At 39.4% G+C, this 18,022-nt stretch overlaps 1 long non-coding RNA gene across 1 annotated transcript in view; it reads left to right on the top strand.

Annotated features, from left to right (window-relative positions):
• LOC106504955 overlaps positions 3,497–18,022 on the top strand; it is a 51,938-nt gene continuing 37,412 nt past the window's right edge. The window contains exons 1-2 of the long non-coding RNA XR_001298947.2: positions 3,497–4,173; positions 12,849–13,888. This is a non-coding gene — a long non-coding RNA (uncharacterized LOC106504955). The remainder of the gene's footprint in view (positions 4,174–12,848; positions 13,889–18,022) is intronic.

Here is an 18,022-nt window from a genome sequence, read left to right as displayed (position 1 = left end):
CCAGTTATTTACCTCTCTCATGAATGTTAGATTGTACAAAATTTCATTTCAAAGTGAAAGATCTTTAATGCAAATGCTCTTGCATAACACCAATTTGGTATAACAGATTGGCTATGAATTTAGATATTTCATTTACAAAGAACCTCTGACTGAGAATGATTAGTAATGCATACTCTCCCTGTGAAGACAGAAAAAATATTGTAGGAACTCATCAAATTATTTGGTAAATATTTGGGTAATTATCACTCATCTAAAGTTGACTGAAAATAACATACATTAAATTTCTGCAGTTCAGTGTTTCAATTTATAGATAAACTCAGTGAAACTGACTAGGGCATTTAAAATCATCATAAGCCAAGTAGAGATAGAGCAAATGATTTTTTTCCAAAATTATGGAGAGTCAAGGGTAGAGAGAATATGAAAAATAAGATATAAATAATCAAATGATCAAACAACACAGAAAGATAGATTGTGTGAGATTTCAATAAGTATTATAAATTGGAAGAAGTAGGAAAAGATCAATATGAAGTGAGCACACCCTCAGGTAATTGGCTAAAATGTTGATGACTTGCATTCTTCTATTTTACTCAAAAGCATCCATGAACTGACATGTCTTTCAACTTCCTAAATATATGATTTCCAAACATGTTCCTATGAATAAGGAAGCTTCAAGGATGGGAAATATTGTTCATTTGCTGCCCTTCCACTGAGGCAGCTTTTCCTTCTATTAGTAACCATTTTTGTTACTTAAGAGTCATTCGTATGGTTGTGGAAGTTACTTTCAAGGAAAAATATCTGCATTCTAAAACCATACAGCAACTCTTGGGATGCTGTTAATTACCACCCCATCTTTATAACCTTTTAGGGAGTCTTCTGTGTATACTTAGTCCACATTACAATGAATAGATTGGGAACACTTTTCTTTGAATTTATCCAAGGTGGGTTGAAGGTCACAGTTACATAAAATAGTGGTGATCCTTTTCATATTACATGCCACTATTAGAATCACTTAAATGTTCAGTTTTGGAAGCTAGCATTCATAAAATAGTAAACACTGCCTCATCCTAATTTATTAGGACTCTAGTCTAGAAAAAGCAGTATCATTATTACCACAACTAAGATTTCTATTCTTCACAAATTATAGAAGTTTCCAGGATTGGCTTTTCTAAATTTATCCTATGTTATTTTACCATTAAATTAGGAAATTTTTGAACCCTGTGTGTAAAGATATAAATTTAATTCTTAAGACTTAATCTTTAAACCTGGAAATTGTCAATTAATGTTCTTAAACCTTACTTGACAGGTTCTATTAGCTTTCAAAGGCTAACAATTTAATTTCATCTTTGTTTTGTAAAACTGGGCTTCCATGCTAATTAGAGTTGGTCTGTCATTAGCTGTAGTGTCAGACTATGAGGGAATATAGAACACCAAAGTTTTTTTTTTTTTTTTTTTTTTTTTTACTATGGCTGATTTTTCATCATTTTCATTTGACTTTTTAAAAAATTTATTATCTATTTTCTTTTTGTAACTTTGAAAGTAGTTGTGATTGTGTTTATTATTTTTTAAATTGTTTAAAATTTTATTTTATTTTTGATGTGGTATATATAGACAATGGAATACTACTCAGCCATAAAAAAGAACAAAATAATGCCATATGCAGCAGCCTGGATGGAACTAGAGACTCTCATATTGAGTGAAATAAGTCAGAAAGAGAAAGAAATACCATATGATATCACTTATATATGGATCTAATATACAATACAAATGAACCTTTCCACAGAAAAGAAAATCATGGACTTGAAGAATAGACATGTGGTTGCCAAGGGGGAGGAGGAGGGAGTGGGATTGATGGGGATCTTGGGGTTAATAGATGCAGACTATTGCCTTTGGAATGGATTAGCAATCAGATCCTGCTGTGTAGCATTGGGAACTATGTCCAGTCACTTATGATGGAGCATGATAATGTGAAAAAAAAGAATGTATACATGTATGTGTAACTGGGTCACCATGCTGTACAGTATAAAATTGGCATAACACTATAAACCAGCTATAAGGGGGAAAAATAAAAATCATGATAAACACAATGCTGTGTTAGTTTCAGGTGCACAGCAAAGTGAATCAGTTATACATATACATACACCCATGCCTTTTCAGATCTTTTCTCATATAGGTCACTACAGAGTGTTGAGTAGATATCCCTATGCTATGCAGTAGGTCCCGGCTATCCATTATATATGTTATATATTATATATTATATTCCCTAGTAGCTCTTCTTTTAACTTTTGTGTAGGTGTGCAATGCACTTCTGGAGGCTGTATGCCATCTTCTGTTTCACACTCAGAGAGCTTAAGTGAAGTTTGATACCTGCCTAAATTCACTACATTTGTAATTTTTCCAGACAAGATTTTCTTTACATTTAAGTACACTTACAGCATTTTTCCTGGGTGAATACAGTCTTTGATTTAAGAAATATATTATTCATTTTATTTCAAAATAGAGATTTTACGTGTCGAACTTCAAAGGGAAGTTAAGATATATGTATTCTTAATTATATACCTTAAAAATTCAGTTACAAAACAAGATTCAAACAGTCTGTCTCTGGAGCAACTGCCTTTTGGGGGCTCAGATTCTTCATGCTTCTACCCCTTAATTTAGAAGGGTGCAAACCTGGCAGCGAAGACGGTATTGAAGAGCTGAATGTTTTAGCTGTAGATGACCAGGACTAAAGTCAACACCTGACCCCAATAAACCAATTGGATTATTTCTTTCTTTTTGTAAAGGGCCCCACCTGTGGCATATGAAAGTTCCCAGGTTAGGGGTCCAATCAGAGCGCCAGCCTACACCACAGCCACAACAATGCCAGAAGCAAGCCACGTCTTCGATCTACACCGCAGCTCGAGGCAAGGCGGAATCTTTAACCCACTGAACGGGGCTAGAGATGGAACCCGTGTCCTCAGGGGTACTAGTCGGGTTCCTTATGGATGAGCCACAGTGGGAACTCCTGTGGATTATTTCTTAAGTGTACTAAAATTAGGGCTCTCTCTCTTACACACACACACACACACACATACACACACTTTCTCTGGCTGGAACTGTTATCCATGGAACAGTTATCACTGTTGGGATGAAAAGCAGCAGAGCACACTGGCATGCAAGATGGAAGATAAAAAAAAGAAACCAAATCCAGCCTAATACAGGGGAAAATATGGGAGAGACATCTGGAAAATTGTAGTTCTGGATTTTAGTCCTTATCTGTCTTTGGCGTCCTTAGGACGTTTCTGTTTAATGAATTTTTTGTTGTTGTTGTTCAAGCTATTTCAAATTCCATTCTCTCACTTGTTAACAAAACAGTTCCAAGTAGTTTTATCACCCAGTCATACCCACTGGCACAGGAAAGCAAGAGCTGGTTGCTACTATTTCACTCATATTCTTTGACTGGTCTATATTACGGTGGCTTTTCCAGAAGAACCTGAGATGATCGCTCTGCAGGTAAATGCATGAAAAGGGGGTGGGGGATGGGGAGGGTGCTCTGCCCTTTGCTTCTCCTGCTTCAACTTTCTCTGCAGCTTCAGTGGCAGTGCTAGATCCTGCAGGCCTGCTGGATTCTGCAAGCAGCTCGGGCTTGGTTCATTTATCAAAACTGACTGGTTTCTGTTCCCTGCCTGGCCAGAGTGATTTTTGTTCCTTTGGCTACAGGACAGTAGAAAGGAACTAATGGGCAGAAAATTAGGAAAGTTGAAAAGTGTGAAGAATGGAAGAGGCAAGGGAAGCAGATGATGAAAAGGGAAGTGATGCAAAAGCAAAGAGCCCTGGGGCTGGTCAGGAATAAAGGCAAACAGGTGGAAGGAATAATAAGGAGTGTGAACTAAATAAATAAGGGGCAGGAGAATGCAGAGGGCTGCACCCACCCACCAGATACACAGGAAAACTTATCTTCACTCTTCTGGCCTCACTTTCTCCTGAGTTTTAGTCAAAAGATATTACTCCTTATTGCCTCTTTCATCTCCACAGGAGTTCAAACCTTCTCTACTGCCTGTAAATCCAGGCATCCCAGCCTTTCTCTCAACCCTGGTTGGACATTAAAATCACTTGAGGAATATTTTAAGATGCTGACACCTGGGCTCCACATCAGACCACATATATAAGAGTCTCTGGAAGTGTGAGCCAGCACTGGTATTTTATCTTTTTATTGAACTATAGTTGATTTAAAATGTGCTAATTTCAGGCATACAGCAAAGCAATTAAGTTATACATATGTATTTTTTCAGATTCTTTCCATTATAGGTTTTTACAAGTAATGAACATCATTACCTGTGTTATACACTTGGACTATGTAGTTTATTTATTTGATATAAAGTAGTGTGTATGTGTTAATCTCAGATTTATCCCTCCTCCCACTCCCTTCCCCTCTGGTAACCGTAAGTTTGTTTTCTATCTCTGACAGCGCTGGTATTTTTAAATGCTTCCCAGCTGGGTTGAAGACTCCTCACTTTCAACTTCCTGTGTCCAGAGCCATATAATAAACACTCTCTCAATGTTGTATTTCTTCTGCCTCAGATTTCTTCAGCTATTGTCCCTCATAGATTTGACTTCCTTGTGATCTTGGAGGAAAATTGTCCAGTGTCCTTTCTGAGATAATGCCCAGTGTGTGTCCGCCACCTATGCTTTGTTACATTAACTTACTTTATTGTCACTTCTCTTTCTCATTTCATTTTTTCCCTTTTCTTAACTTAAAAACTGCCCCAGACAGTTTCTCATGAAGGAAAACGTCTCTTTGTCCAGCTTCCTCTCCCAGTATCAATTCTTTATTATTTCTTCTTCCTACTGGCTATGTATTGTCTCCATGTTTGATGTTTCAACATAGTTTCGTGGCACTGCTTTGATGGCACTGCTCAAAGACACTGATGAGATGAATGACTCTCTGGTGCTCAGATCCCATAACTTACCTTTGTCCTCATTCACCCCAACTTTACTAAACTACTTGATAATCCTGCTTGTCCCCTTGAGATTCTTGCAGGTATCTCTTGCCTTTAGCTAAGATGTTCTACCAGCCTCCCTCTATCAGTCCCCCAAAGTCTCGCCTCCTTTTAAATCTCATTTCAAATTTCCCCTCATCTATGACAGCTTTTATGTCACAGAACTCTCATATCATAGAATCAACCTCTACAGCTATTAACAGTAATCCTTCCCTTTATAACTAATCATGTTAGGTATTTGGAATGCTGCCTTAGAAAAACAGATATCTATTTTTTTTTTGTAGTAAAACTTTAATGTTTGTTTCATACAGAAATACTGGAGGAGTTCCCACTGTGGCTCAGCAGGTTCAATCCCAACTAGTATCCATGAGGATGCAGGTTTGATCCCTGGACTCTCTCAGTGGGATAAGAATATGGTGTTGCCGTTAAGCTATGGTGTAGGTCAGAGATATGCCTTGGATCCTGAGTTGCTGTGGTGTAGACTGGCAAATATAGCTCCAATGTGACCCCTAACTTGGGAACTTCCATATGCCATGAGTGCGGCCCTAAAAAGCAAAAAAAAAAGGGGGGGGGAGAAATACTGGAGTTCCCTGGTGGCTTAGCCAGTTAAGGATCTGGCATTATCACTGCTGTGGCATGGGTTTGATTCTGGCCGGGGGACTTTGGCATGCCACAGGTGCTCCCCTCCACCCCCTAAAGAGAATTACTAACAAGTCTGGGAGGTATATTTGGATGAGAGGAGTAAAGAAGGCAAAGTTGGGTCCCAGGAGTCTGGCTTGAGCAAACAACCTTTAAAAAGGAATTTGTTAAAGTAGTGAGAAATGAAAAGTTTAGCATTTTAGAGGAGCTGTATGCAAATGCCTGAGGGCCATGCAGATTCTTAAACAAGGTAAACACATAATATTTTGTTAGTGTTGAGGCCATGGAAGTAAATCCGATTCTCTGAGAGCATTCAAAGCGAGAAGAGGTCAAGGACAGAAGCCTGCAGACACCAATATTTGAGAATAAGATAAAGAAGAGATTGTAACTATTTAGATCACACATATAATGTATAAAGTTAAATACTTTTAAATACTTGGAACCACTGAGATAGATTACAGCTTTCATTATCTTATGCACAAAATGGGGCACAGTACATTAAAGAAAATTAAGTCAATCTAGTAGGAGACATGTTCTTCATGGACTCCCTGTAGTTGGTTTTTTTGTTTTTGTTTTTGTTTTTTGTCTTTTTAGGGGCATGCCTGTGGCACATGGAGGTTCCTAGGCTAGGGGTCAAATCTGAGCAACAGCCGCTGGCCACAGCCACAGCCACAGCAACACCAGATCCGAGCCGCATCTGCAATTTACATCACAACTCACGCCGGATCCTTAACCCAGTGAGCAAGGCCAGGAATCAAACCTGCAACCTCATAGTCCCTAGTCGAATTCATTTCCTCTGCATCACGATGGGAACTCTGAACTCCCTGTAGTTTTTTGTTTCCTGTCCCAACCCTACTCAGAACCTTTGCTTGTGTCTCTGCCTGTGACACTTCAAGTTTTCTATTTCTCCCAGCAGCAGCTAGTATCTCCAAAATATTCAATCCTGTCCTTTAGGACAGTCCCTGTCCTTAGAAAAACCTAGGAATGGTAAGCGCCTGGAACCTGAAGTGCCTATTGAAAGTGTGGCTATCTGTTTGCTAGAGAAGTTTTACAAGTTAACAACTGTTACAGAAAATTAATGTACAAAGAGATGGTGTAGGGAGTAAAGTAACCTATTTGCTCAAGTATGATTACATCTTCTCAGTGTGAAGCCTTCTCTGATTCTCATCATCCTCATCCTTCCTAACATTTGGGGAACATCTTATGTGTCAGGTGTTGTGCTAAGTGATTTACTCCTTATAACAACTCAGTTATGATCCTTTCAAAAAGTAGAAACTGAGGTTTAGAATAAGTCACCCGAGGTCACATAATTATTAAATATCTACAGTAGTTGTCATACAAAAATATAATCCAAGAGTCCCAGCCATCACAACTACGGCCATGGTTATGTTCAGATGGTTACGGCCAGTTTATGTTCGTGTTTCTAAAACTTGTTTTAATGTCATTTGTGCATTTTTTTTTAATTATGTGACTTCATTAAATATTACGTGAATCAATGATATGGAAGGATTAAAGAAAGGATGGTGTTTTGCGATGAAAAACAAGTTGAATGAATTTACAAACAACTTTGTAAACATGGATTGCTTAGCACTGCTTTTGAATTCAGTATGGACGAAATATTAATAACATTTCTAAAACTTTATTCAATATTCAAATTGCCTTCCAAGTCTCTAAACAGTTGTTTCACATTTTTAAGTTTTTTTAAAAAATTGAGATATAATTGACAATACATTACTTTCAAGTGTAGAATATAGTGATTTGATATTTGTATGACTGTGAAATGAGCAATAACTCCAGTTAATATCCATCCCCATAAATAGTTAACAATTTTTTTTTCTTAAATGATGGCGACATTTCGTTTTTTTGGCCTTACCTGCGACATGCAGGAAGTTTCAGAGCCAGGGGCTGAATCTGTGCCACACAGTGACTACTCTAGATCCTTAACCTGCTGAGCCACCACAGAACTCCTTTTTTTAGGGGGGGACTTCTAATATCTATTCTCTTAGCAGCTTTCCAATATGCAGTATAGTATTATTAACTGTAATCACCATGCTGTACATTACATCCTCATGACTTGTTTATTTTATTTTTTGTTTTGTTGGGCCACACTGGTGGCATATGGAAGTTCCTGGGCTAGGGGTCAAATCAGAGCTGCAGCTGCCAGCCTACGCCATCTTGCGGCAATGCCAGATCTATAACCCACTGAGCGAGGCCAGGGATTGAACCCACATCCTCATGTAAATTTGCAGGACATTTATATTGGATATACAATATACATACAAACACACATATACACGTTTATATGTAAATACGTACATTTCAACATCTGTTGTCATTTTTCTAGACCAGATAGTTTGTATATTATATTTAGATATTAACAGGTATGTCTGTAAATTCTCTACCTGCAACTCTTTTTAAAAATTTGCCACAATGTTGGAGTTCCTATCGTGGTGCAGCAGAGGTAGCTGGTTCGATCCCTGGCCTCGCTCAGTGGGTTAAGGATACGGCATTGCCGTGAGCTGTGCTGTAGGTTACAGATGCGGCTTGGATAGGGCGTTGGCTGTGGCTGTGGCATAGGCTGGCAACTGTAGCTCCGATTAGACCCCTAGCCTGGGAAACTCTATATGCCACAGGTGCGGCCCTAAAAAAGGACAAAAGACAGGAAAAAAAAAAAAAAGGAATTTGCCACAATGTGCTATATAAAAATACATAGAAATTTCTGTGAGCATTTGTCTGTGACTTTCCACTATTACCTCATGCCAGGAACTCCGTCTACCCCTCTGTGTTCCATTGGGTGCACTCAATTTTGTGTCCAGCACGAGTTGTGTCATGTACTCATCATGCAATGTTGACAGTCCAGAAAATAACTTGTTTTGATGAGCAGCCCTTCTTTCACATCTCATCAGTCTGCGTTAGCCTTTGTGGAACTCTGTTGAACCATCATGAACACAACCAATAGCATATTCCTGGTGACACGTCTGTATGTGTGTAGGAGGCAGAGTAGACTCAGGCACAGAAGAAACTCTGTCCTCTTCCATGTCTTTTTCAAACCAACAACAACTAACCCCCCACTGTTGTTTCTATACCAAGGAGGGGGGAGAAGTTCTTCCTTTCCACAATGAAAGTTCTAATCAAAGAAGTATTCCATTGAGAGTAGGTCTAAGTATAAATATTAGGGATATCTGTTTTTGTCCTGCTCTAATATGCATATTCTATTAGTAACTGAATAATAACAACGTACTTAAGAAGGGTAAAGTTACAAACCCTTGAGGAGGAAAAAGACTTGTATAATGAAAATGCTACCAGACACTTAACTCTAGCAGCTCTGGCAGGGACAATTATAATATAATTTATCACCGGAAAGCACATTGAGATGCAGCATACATAATCACCTTATCAGTAAGCTGAGAACAGTAGCAAAACTCATTTGAATTAAGAACCCAAAAATGTTAGTCTCAAGGAAATTATAAGGTGTCAAGCAATCAGTAAAATTGAGATGAATGCTAACAGTCTTTCAAGAGGTAAAGTTAATTTTTTTCGGACTCAAGTCTGTAACTATCAGAGGAGTAAGAATGGCTTGTTAAGGATGTATACAAACTTAGAATAAAAATTTTTCTACTTTGTTTTTTTTTTCAGAGAACCTATATATTTAAGTCCCATTACGAAAATAAAATTATTTCCATTTGCTGCGAGCCTAAAAGTACATCATCCAGGACCCAAACATTTAATGCAGTGTTTAGGTTTTCTCTGCTATTGTCCCAATTTTATTTTGCCTATAAGGGATTCTGTGCTATATATAAATGACCATTATGCTCTTGTTTAGACTGAACTGCGAGCTCTACCAAAAAGGTAATATCTGGCACACTTTTAAGTAGTACTTTTGCAAGAGACTATCCATGGGTAGGGTAAGAAAGAGTGGTCTTTTTTGTACCATCCATTTTCCAGAAAGAATTTCTTAATAAATGCCAGCCCTAGAGGGCTTTCTCATGTTCGAGGTGAGCGGCCCTTGGCACAGCGCAGACAAGCAGCTCCCTTTTCTTTTTCTCCTCAGAGCTGATGAGCCAGGATATAATTTCCAAAATGAGCCGTTCTAAGAAACACCAGAAAAATAAGCAAAAGAAATGCAAAACCATAAAAGTAAAATACATTATAAAGCGGGAGTGTCCAATTTATGACATCTAAAGACTACAAAGAAGCAGTGTTGGCCAAGGATTAAAAGACATGAGTCAAGCTAACTTGTCTTGCTGTAAAGTCTTTGCTTTGCCTTATGCCAGGTATTTGTGTCTAGAGACGATGTGTAACCTGAAGACCCTCCATTTTTGTTTTCATGTGTTTTTTTAATGTGTAAAATGTGATTAGTAACTCCTATTTTAGGGGGCTGTCATAAGAATTACAGTTTGCAAGTAAGCATGAGGTAGTTTTTATATGGAAGCTGTTTTGATCAAGAATACCAAGTTGCACACTGTGACAACTGGCACTGCCTTTCGAGGATGTGGAGCACCCTTATAGTTAGTTCAAAGCTCCTAAACGGATTTAATCATGGTACTATCTGTGACCTCGCCAGTAGGTGCTGCTTTGTGTCAGAATCTGGCCATGACCCACATGTAATAAAAAAAAAAAAAAAGCCCTTTGCCTTTTAAAGGCACACTCTCCCCAGTCTTAAATTCATTTGGATAGTACCAATGTCAGGTTCATATGCAACCTCCTGAAGCCTCCTCAGTTTAAGTGTCTCAATTCTAGACACAACTGGAAAACTCCTTTTCCCCCTCCTATTTTCCCTGAGAGTGGGGTGCGTGTTCTTGTCAAAGGAGTGTAGTTTCCTAACATTGCAGTATCTGAAGAATTTAAAAATAATCCTGTGCATAGATTCACTCCTTCATCTTGCCTTAGATCCTTCCTGTGAACACAGCGAGGCACATTAAAAAAAATCACCACCCTGGCCAACACGAGGTCTCATTACGGGCGAAAAAAGAAGGGTATAGAGGGACAACCACACCCTCTCCAGCAGGAGGCAGGAAGGGTTGAGATGGAGGGCAGAGCAGAACTGGGAAAAAGCCCCCTGCAGTCTGGGCCTTGCACAAAATACAAGGCAGCAGCAACGGTCCCCCCCACCCACCCAGAGTAAGGGGTAGGAATGCAGAGATGGCTCACAATGCAGGTGCAGGAAAATTAGGGTCTTTTTTTTGTCTGAGGGTGAAGAGAACTGATGAAAATTCTCCATCTCTCCAGACCCCTCACTATTTCTTTTAGACACAATGACCAGCGTTCATAAAAAAATATTATGATATGCATTAAAAAAGCAAGAAAACACATTGTCAAGAATAAACAGTCAATAGAAGAAAATCCAGGCATGGAACAGATGTAAAATGATCACACTGGGACATTAAAGTAACCATTCCTATTGGCCAGCGGCAGCAGCTCCTGGGAACTTAATTGGAACTGCAAATTTTGGGCCTCCCCTCAGGCCCACAGAGTCTTGGAAGGGTACTCAACAATTTAGGGTTTAACAAGCCTGCCAGGTGATTGTGGTGCTAAAACTTAAGAATGACTCACTATACTAAAGAAATTGAATTCACTACCATAAATAAAGATAACATCCAAGCCTAGATAGTTCCATGAATAAAGTCCATTAAATCTTTAGAAATAAATAATAGCAGTGCACCATAAAATTTTCAGAAAATAAAGGAAAGTGGAACAGTTTTGAACTTATATCAGAAGATCAGCATAAGCCTGATACCAACCTGATAGAGATATTATAGCAGAAGAAAACTATAGACCAATATCTCTCATGAACCCATATATTAAAAATGTGGAGTTTGCTAGTGGCCTAGCAGTTAAGGATTCAGTGTTGTCACTACTATGGCTCAGATTACTACTGTGGCTCAGGTTTGATCCCTGCTCTGGGAACTTCTACATGCCAAGGGCGCAGCCCAAAAATAAATAAATTAATTAATATAATAATATGTTAGCAAAATATTAGATAATTTTTTTTTTTTTTTTTGTCTTTTTGCCTTTTCTAGGGCTGCTCGCGCGGTATCCGGAGGTTCCCAGGCTAGGGGTCGAATCGGAACTACAGCTGCCAGCCTATGCTAAAGCCGCAGCAACGCCAGGTCTGAGCCCCATCTACCATCCACACCACAGCTCATGGCAACGTTGGATCCTTAACCCACTGAACGAGGCCAGGGTTCGAACCCACAATCTCATGGTTTCTGGTCAGATTTTTTTCTGCTGCGCCACGACAGGAACTCCCTTAGGGCGTAATATTTTAACTTCAATTAGTCCACATGGCATCATGTACACAAAATTTGATATGTTGCATAAAATAGATCTGCTATTTTAATGGTCACACCTTAACTGGGCAAGTAAAAAATTCACTCAATTCAGTAATAAAATATCAGATAATGACTCAGTGATGTCACTAAAATAGCGCTACACAATCTAGTTTACAGCTGTTTTTTGAAAAGCTTAAAAAAAGTTAAGCTTTTCACTAACAGTGCCTTTGACACTATAAGAAATATCCTTGAAAAAGAAAAGAGTAAAATAAAGTTAAGCTAGACAAAACTGGCTGAAAGATATCAGTATAATTGTAATAAAATATATAAGGGGATTAAATCAGATTTACTCCAATCCTTTACAGATTCAGAGGTAAAAATGGAAACATTCATATTTTAACAGGTGGCTAATTACTACTCTAATAGGAACAGCATTCATGTCACCAGCAACAGTCAGAAAACATTCTCTTGACGGTGATGTTCAGGGTAGTTCTGTCCTGTTACATCCAGTTGTTTCCTTCTTAAAGAAGTAAGCCAAAAATGAATTGGAAAAGCAGTTACCTTTCAGAGTCAGCTGCAGGCATAGCCGCAGGGTCTATGCACATAAATAATGTTCTGATGCTGTCCAGACAAGCTGGTGACTCACTCCCAGGCTTGCCCTCTAGAGAGAATTGTAATTACTGGAAATTTTGACAATTTTCTGCCTCATGTTGTGAATATCCAGAAAGCACACATGTAAGTTTAATGAACAAATAAAGCATTTGTTTTGCTAGTTTGAGTGACTCAATGTAACGCTTCAATCTTTGGATCAATAAAAGACTAAAATATCTTCTACCAATTCTTAAAGTAGCAAGAAAAGGAAGTGGCATCAGTAAGATATGTGTTGGCAAAACAACCTGTGACTAAAAGCCAAACTAAAATATATCATCCTTACTTTCTCTTCTGTTCATTCTTTCAACAGATATTTATTGAGCATCTGTCATGACCAAGGCCAAGTGTGCTCCCAGGGTGCTTCAGGAAGCTACGACACCACCACAGGGAAATATGGCAGTACATGGTGGGCGATGTTAGAAGGAATGTTCAATATTCTTCCCACTTATGATCAACTTATCAACAACTGTGATAAATGAGACACAACTCCTTTTTAAAAAATACAGTAGTTATCTGTTTCTCTTCCATTCCTTTTAACTGGGATATTCCATTATGCAACATTTCAATAACATCCTTGCTCACATTCTAAATAAATTTATTTTGATATCATTTGTCTTCCAAAATACCAGTCCTGGATAAACCCACTTAATGATTCTCTCCTTGCTTGTATTCACTGTTGACATTCCAGTAACTTTTTTCCCCCCATATAATCTGACAGTCAATTACTCAGCAGTGACTATTTTAAACCTTTTCCATTTTCCTGAAACTTCCATCCCTGCTACTTTCCGCTTCTTCCTTGGTGTTAATAGTTGACATTACCTACTGTCTCAGAGGGAAAGTACTTGCCATCCATAGGGATAGAGTAGGCACAGGTGGTTGTGGAAGTCCCAACAGGGGATCATAGATAAAGAGGGAAACCTGGGAGCTGTTGGGAGACCACTGTAAATTCAAGAAAAACGTCAGAATAAGGCAGGCTTGCTTAACTGGTGGAGGTGCGAGAATTGCCGCAGGTCATTGGGTGGGGGATGGGATAAAGCCTGTCTTTAGATTCAGACCAGAGCCGGAGTTTGAGGACCAACCTTCAGCTGATTTGAATACACACCTTACCGGATACTAAGGAGGAGCTACTACTCCCTGAAAGGAAGAGGAGGGCCTTTCTCACCCCCCCTCCCCTTGGGTATAAAACTGGCCCACCAGATCCTCGGGCAGAGCTTCCCTGCCTGTCTGCTTGCCTCTTTTAGAAGCGTCCTATCCTAACAAATCTGATTCTTGCCTGTCACATTGTTTCTTGCTGAATTCCTACTGTGTGGAGGTATAAAGAACCTGAGCCTTGCTGAGTCCAGACACAGGGTGAGTAACTCGAATTTCAAAGCATGGGATTAAGTACCAACCTAGCTTTAGGTTGGGTTTGAGTCCTGGCATGTGGGTTCAAGTCCCATCTGGGTTTTGGCTGTGTTCGAATCCCAACACGTGGGTTCAAGTCCCAGCACATGAGTTCAAGTCCCCATCTGTGTTCTGGCTAAGTTCAGGCCGTTAGTGCTATCAGTTTCACCATCAGGTGACATTTCCTCCATGCCTAAATCACCAAACGGCTCTTCTCTCTTTAGCAAGAGGGCCTCTTCCTTGTAAAATTCAAAATCTCCTAGCTGTTATTGGGAGGCCATCCTCACCCACATTTTTAGGAAGTTTACACAATCAATTTTTTTTTTTGCCTCTGCAATTCTTTCTAATTGTCCCTTAAGTCTGAATATTTTCAATTGCTTTGAAGCTCTCTCAAGTTTTTCCCAAAGATAAAACTAAAACCCTCACACCCCTTCAGCTACAGCAAACCTATCAACAACATTGTGCATATTTTATTATTTTCAATTCTCATTTCATCATCACCAGTCAGCACTCTAATCTAGCTTGAACTCCCTTCACTCCAACAAAGCAGAAATCCCTGCAACTTCCATGCCACCAAATGCAACTATCTTTTTAGGTTTTCATCTTACTTGATTTCACAGTATTTGACAATGTTCATTATATCTCCTTTTTTTTTCTTTCTTTTTTTTTTTTTTTTTTTTTTTTTTTTTTTGTCTTTTTGCTATTTCTTTGGGCCACTCCCACGGCATATGGAGGTTCCCAGGCTAAGGGTCTAATCGGAGCTGAGCCACTGGCCTACACCAGAGCCACAGCAATGCGGGATCCGAGCTGTGTCTGCATCCTACACCACATTTCATGGCAACGCCGGATCGTCGTTAACCCACTGAGCAAGGGCAGGGACCGAACCCTAAACTTCATGGTTCCTAGTCGGATTTGTTAACCACTGCGCCACAACAGGAACTCCTATATCTCCTTCTTAAGACACTTTTGTCTTTTAAGGTGTTATGTCACATTCTCCTGGCTTTTCCCCTTGTATTCAGCCATAGCTTCTCAGTGTCCTTAACATGCTCTTTCTTCTACCCTGGAAGTAATTCTTGGTCCTTCTCCAGACCAGATATAGGCTCTTTGCTGCTTTTATGTCTCTCCCTAAGCAATCCTATGGTTTACAATTCATATGCCTCTATCGGACATAAATCTTAGGTACTTCCTCAACTGCCTTCTTATTTTTTCTTGGCCAGCACCCCACCCAGACCCAGCCACACCTCTGCTTCAAGGTGAATAGTGAGGTTGCTTGATTTAGATGTTAAAAGCTGAGGAGAATTTTACAAGGTGGAGGATGGAAGTAGAAGAAATTATCCCAGATATTTAAAATGGCAAAACAAAGGCACAAATTCATAAGAAAAAAAGGTCATGATGTATTTTGGAATCAGGAAGTAGCCTGCTTGACACGAGCACAAGCTTTGAAAATTGGTTGACCCACGGGAGTTCCTGTCATGGCTCACGGCTTAAGGAACCCGACTAGTATCCTCGGTCTTGCTCAGTGGGTTAAGGATATGGTGTTGCTCTTAGCTGTGGTGTAGGCTGGTGGCTAAACCTCCATACGCCGCGGGTGCGGCCTTAAAAAGAGAAAAGACCAAAAAAAAAAAAATTGTTTTTTTTTGGATTGTCAGATAAGGAGCTGAGTCCCCACTCAAAAGATAACAGTGATCCCTTGATGGTTTTCAATGAGGGCTATATGGTAACAAAACAGCAGCTTAAGATAACAAACTCCAGAGCCTTATGCAAGGTGGCCTTATGGAAAGAGACCGTAGAAGCTAGAACATGATGTTGGGACATAACAATTTTAGGTTTCCTGTTTCAATCAAGGTGAAAATGAGAACTAGAAAAATGGGCCTTGGAAATACAGCTAAGGACAGCAACTAAATTTCATGTGCAGGACAGAGAGCAGGTGAAAATTCAGGCTAAAAGTCTCTTGAAGGTTGAAAGTAATTGCAAAAGGGGAGTCACTGTTTAATGCTCAAAAGGGGATTTAGAAACCTGGATCTAGCTTCTTGGAAAAAGGCCTGGGGTGTTCATATTATTTTAAAAGTCATACTCAGACTTCCTGTTGTGGCTCAGAGGAAACGAATCTGACTAGTATCCACGAGCATGCAGGTTTGATCCCTGCCCTTGCTCAGGATCCAGAATTGCTGTGGTGTAGGCTGGCAGCTGCAGCTCCAATTCGACCCCTAGCCTGGGAACTTCTTTATGCTGTGGGTGCAACCCTAAAAAAGCAAAAATAAAAATAAAATAAGTCATACACAAGGAGATGGTAGCTGGAAATGTCAAAACCGAGTTTTCCAAAGAGAAGGATAACTAGGGAAGCAAAAGAAAAGAAAGTCAAGGATAAGATTTTAGGAGGTTTATATAATGTTGAGTGAAGGAAACAAAACAGATAAGCAATGAAGAAATGAATTTGTGCAGAGCCAGAGATTCCAAGGACAGGAAGCATATCAAGAATGCTTTGAGGAGCCGGGGGGAGCAGGTGGTAAATTGGGAGGGTTTTTAAACCCTTGCAAGGGATTAGGAAGAGACTGATGAAAGCAGCTCAGTCTTTGAAGAAATGTTGTAGTTAAATGGGAAAAAAAAATAGTCATAAGATACTAGTTTAAGGAAGAAGTTGAAAAGTTTGTTTTTGCTTGCTTTAGGCTAAGGAAAATCTGATAGCAGATTTTTACAGTGTGGAAGGGTGGTTACTGGAGAGGGGGACACAGTATGGTAAAGAAATGACTAGGTGATACACTTTGTAGAGGATGGAAGAAACCAAAGGAAATTTGAGGAGGAGGGAAATGTAAGTTATGGAAAAAATGAAGGACGCCTTGTCCTTCCAGTCACTGCTGAAAATAGCACAGTTGTGAGGACTCTAGAATGATGTGCTCAGAAGTCTTTTCAAAATGGATGAGATAAAGTTTTAGGGCACTGTTGGAAAAGAAAGATAAGGGAGGAATCAGATCACCTGCTGTTATTCATCTCCTAAAATGACCATGTACAAAATGGAAAAGAGGGGCTGCCAAGGTAGTTTTCCAGCATTTCTTTTGAAAAGTGATTAATGAGTTTTGCCCAAATGACTGTTGTTTATCTGTTATATTTAGAAAAGTCTGAACCTGGGAAGGCGAATAGGTTTAATCTGTCACGTCAATTCCAATTGATTAGTAAACCTGCTGTGCCACAGGGAAGTGTGAAGCCTGTTCTAGCTCAGCAGGAGAGTATTTTGTGATTGATTAGCAATGTCTACTTTGGGCCAAGCACAGAGGTTGATAGATTTGCTAACTCCGGAACCATAACTATTAGTTATTTTGTCCCATTTTCTAATACACAGATCTGAAGCAAGAGAGCATTTAGATATTCCTCACAGGTTTATATGAAAGTAGAAATATCAGGCAAAGCCTTCCTACTTTAAGATTCCTTAGCTAAAATATTTGGAATCCTGTGGAGTTCAAGCGGAAATACCAGACCCCACTCATTTCTCTAAACTGTTTTCAGACTTCATGTTTGCTCCTTTCTTCCCAGTTGATCTGGGACTGGCTCCTAACATATTTGAATTTTACATTTATATATATTTATACACATACATACACATACCCAGATTCGCACCACTATTCAAGATCGGTCATCTGATAGTCCTTTCGGTAGAACAATGCTCTGGATCAAAAAACTTTGAAAATGTGCTCTTTTTAGTGGAATGAAGCAAGGGAGGATGCAGAGAGGGAGGAAAGCAGCAGCATCTCTATGTAGAGACAAGTCTCTGAGATGAGGCAGGGTTGGTGGGGTTGCCATGGCAAGACCTTCTCTAGTGCCAGGCCCTATCAGTGATGCACATATAGACCAATGGACCTAGGAGGAAGGCAGGGTGTGGTTGGGGATAGCACAGTCCTCTTCATTTGCTTCAGTGCCTCAGTTTACTGAGGTAGACATTAGCTATGGGAAAGAAAATTCGAAGGTCCATCATTTCCTTAAAGATATGTTACTGAGAATACAAATATTGATGTGTCTCTTGAGTAGAATGAACTTTTTAGTGAGCATTGTTGAAACTAAGTGCTATATTTAATAGCTGCATTCTTGTTTTCTACACTTGTGTTATAA

Source organism: Sus scrofa, chromosome 9, assembly GCF_000003025.6.
Source record: "Sus scrofa isolate TJ Tabasco breed Duroc chromosome 9, Sscrofa11.1, whole genome shotgun sequence".
Classification (NCBI taxonomy): Eukaryota; Metazoa; Chordata; class Mammalia; order Artiodactyla; family Suidae; genus Sus; species Sus scrofa.
Note: the sequence above shows the minus strand (reverse complement) of the source record. Positions and strands in the feature narration are given on the sequence as shown.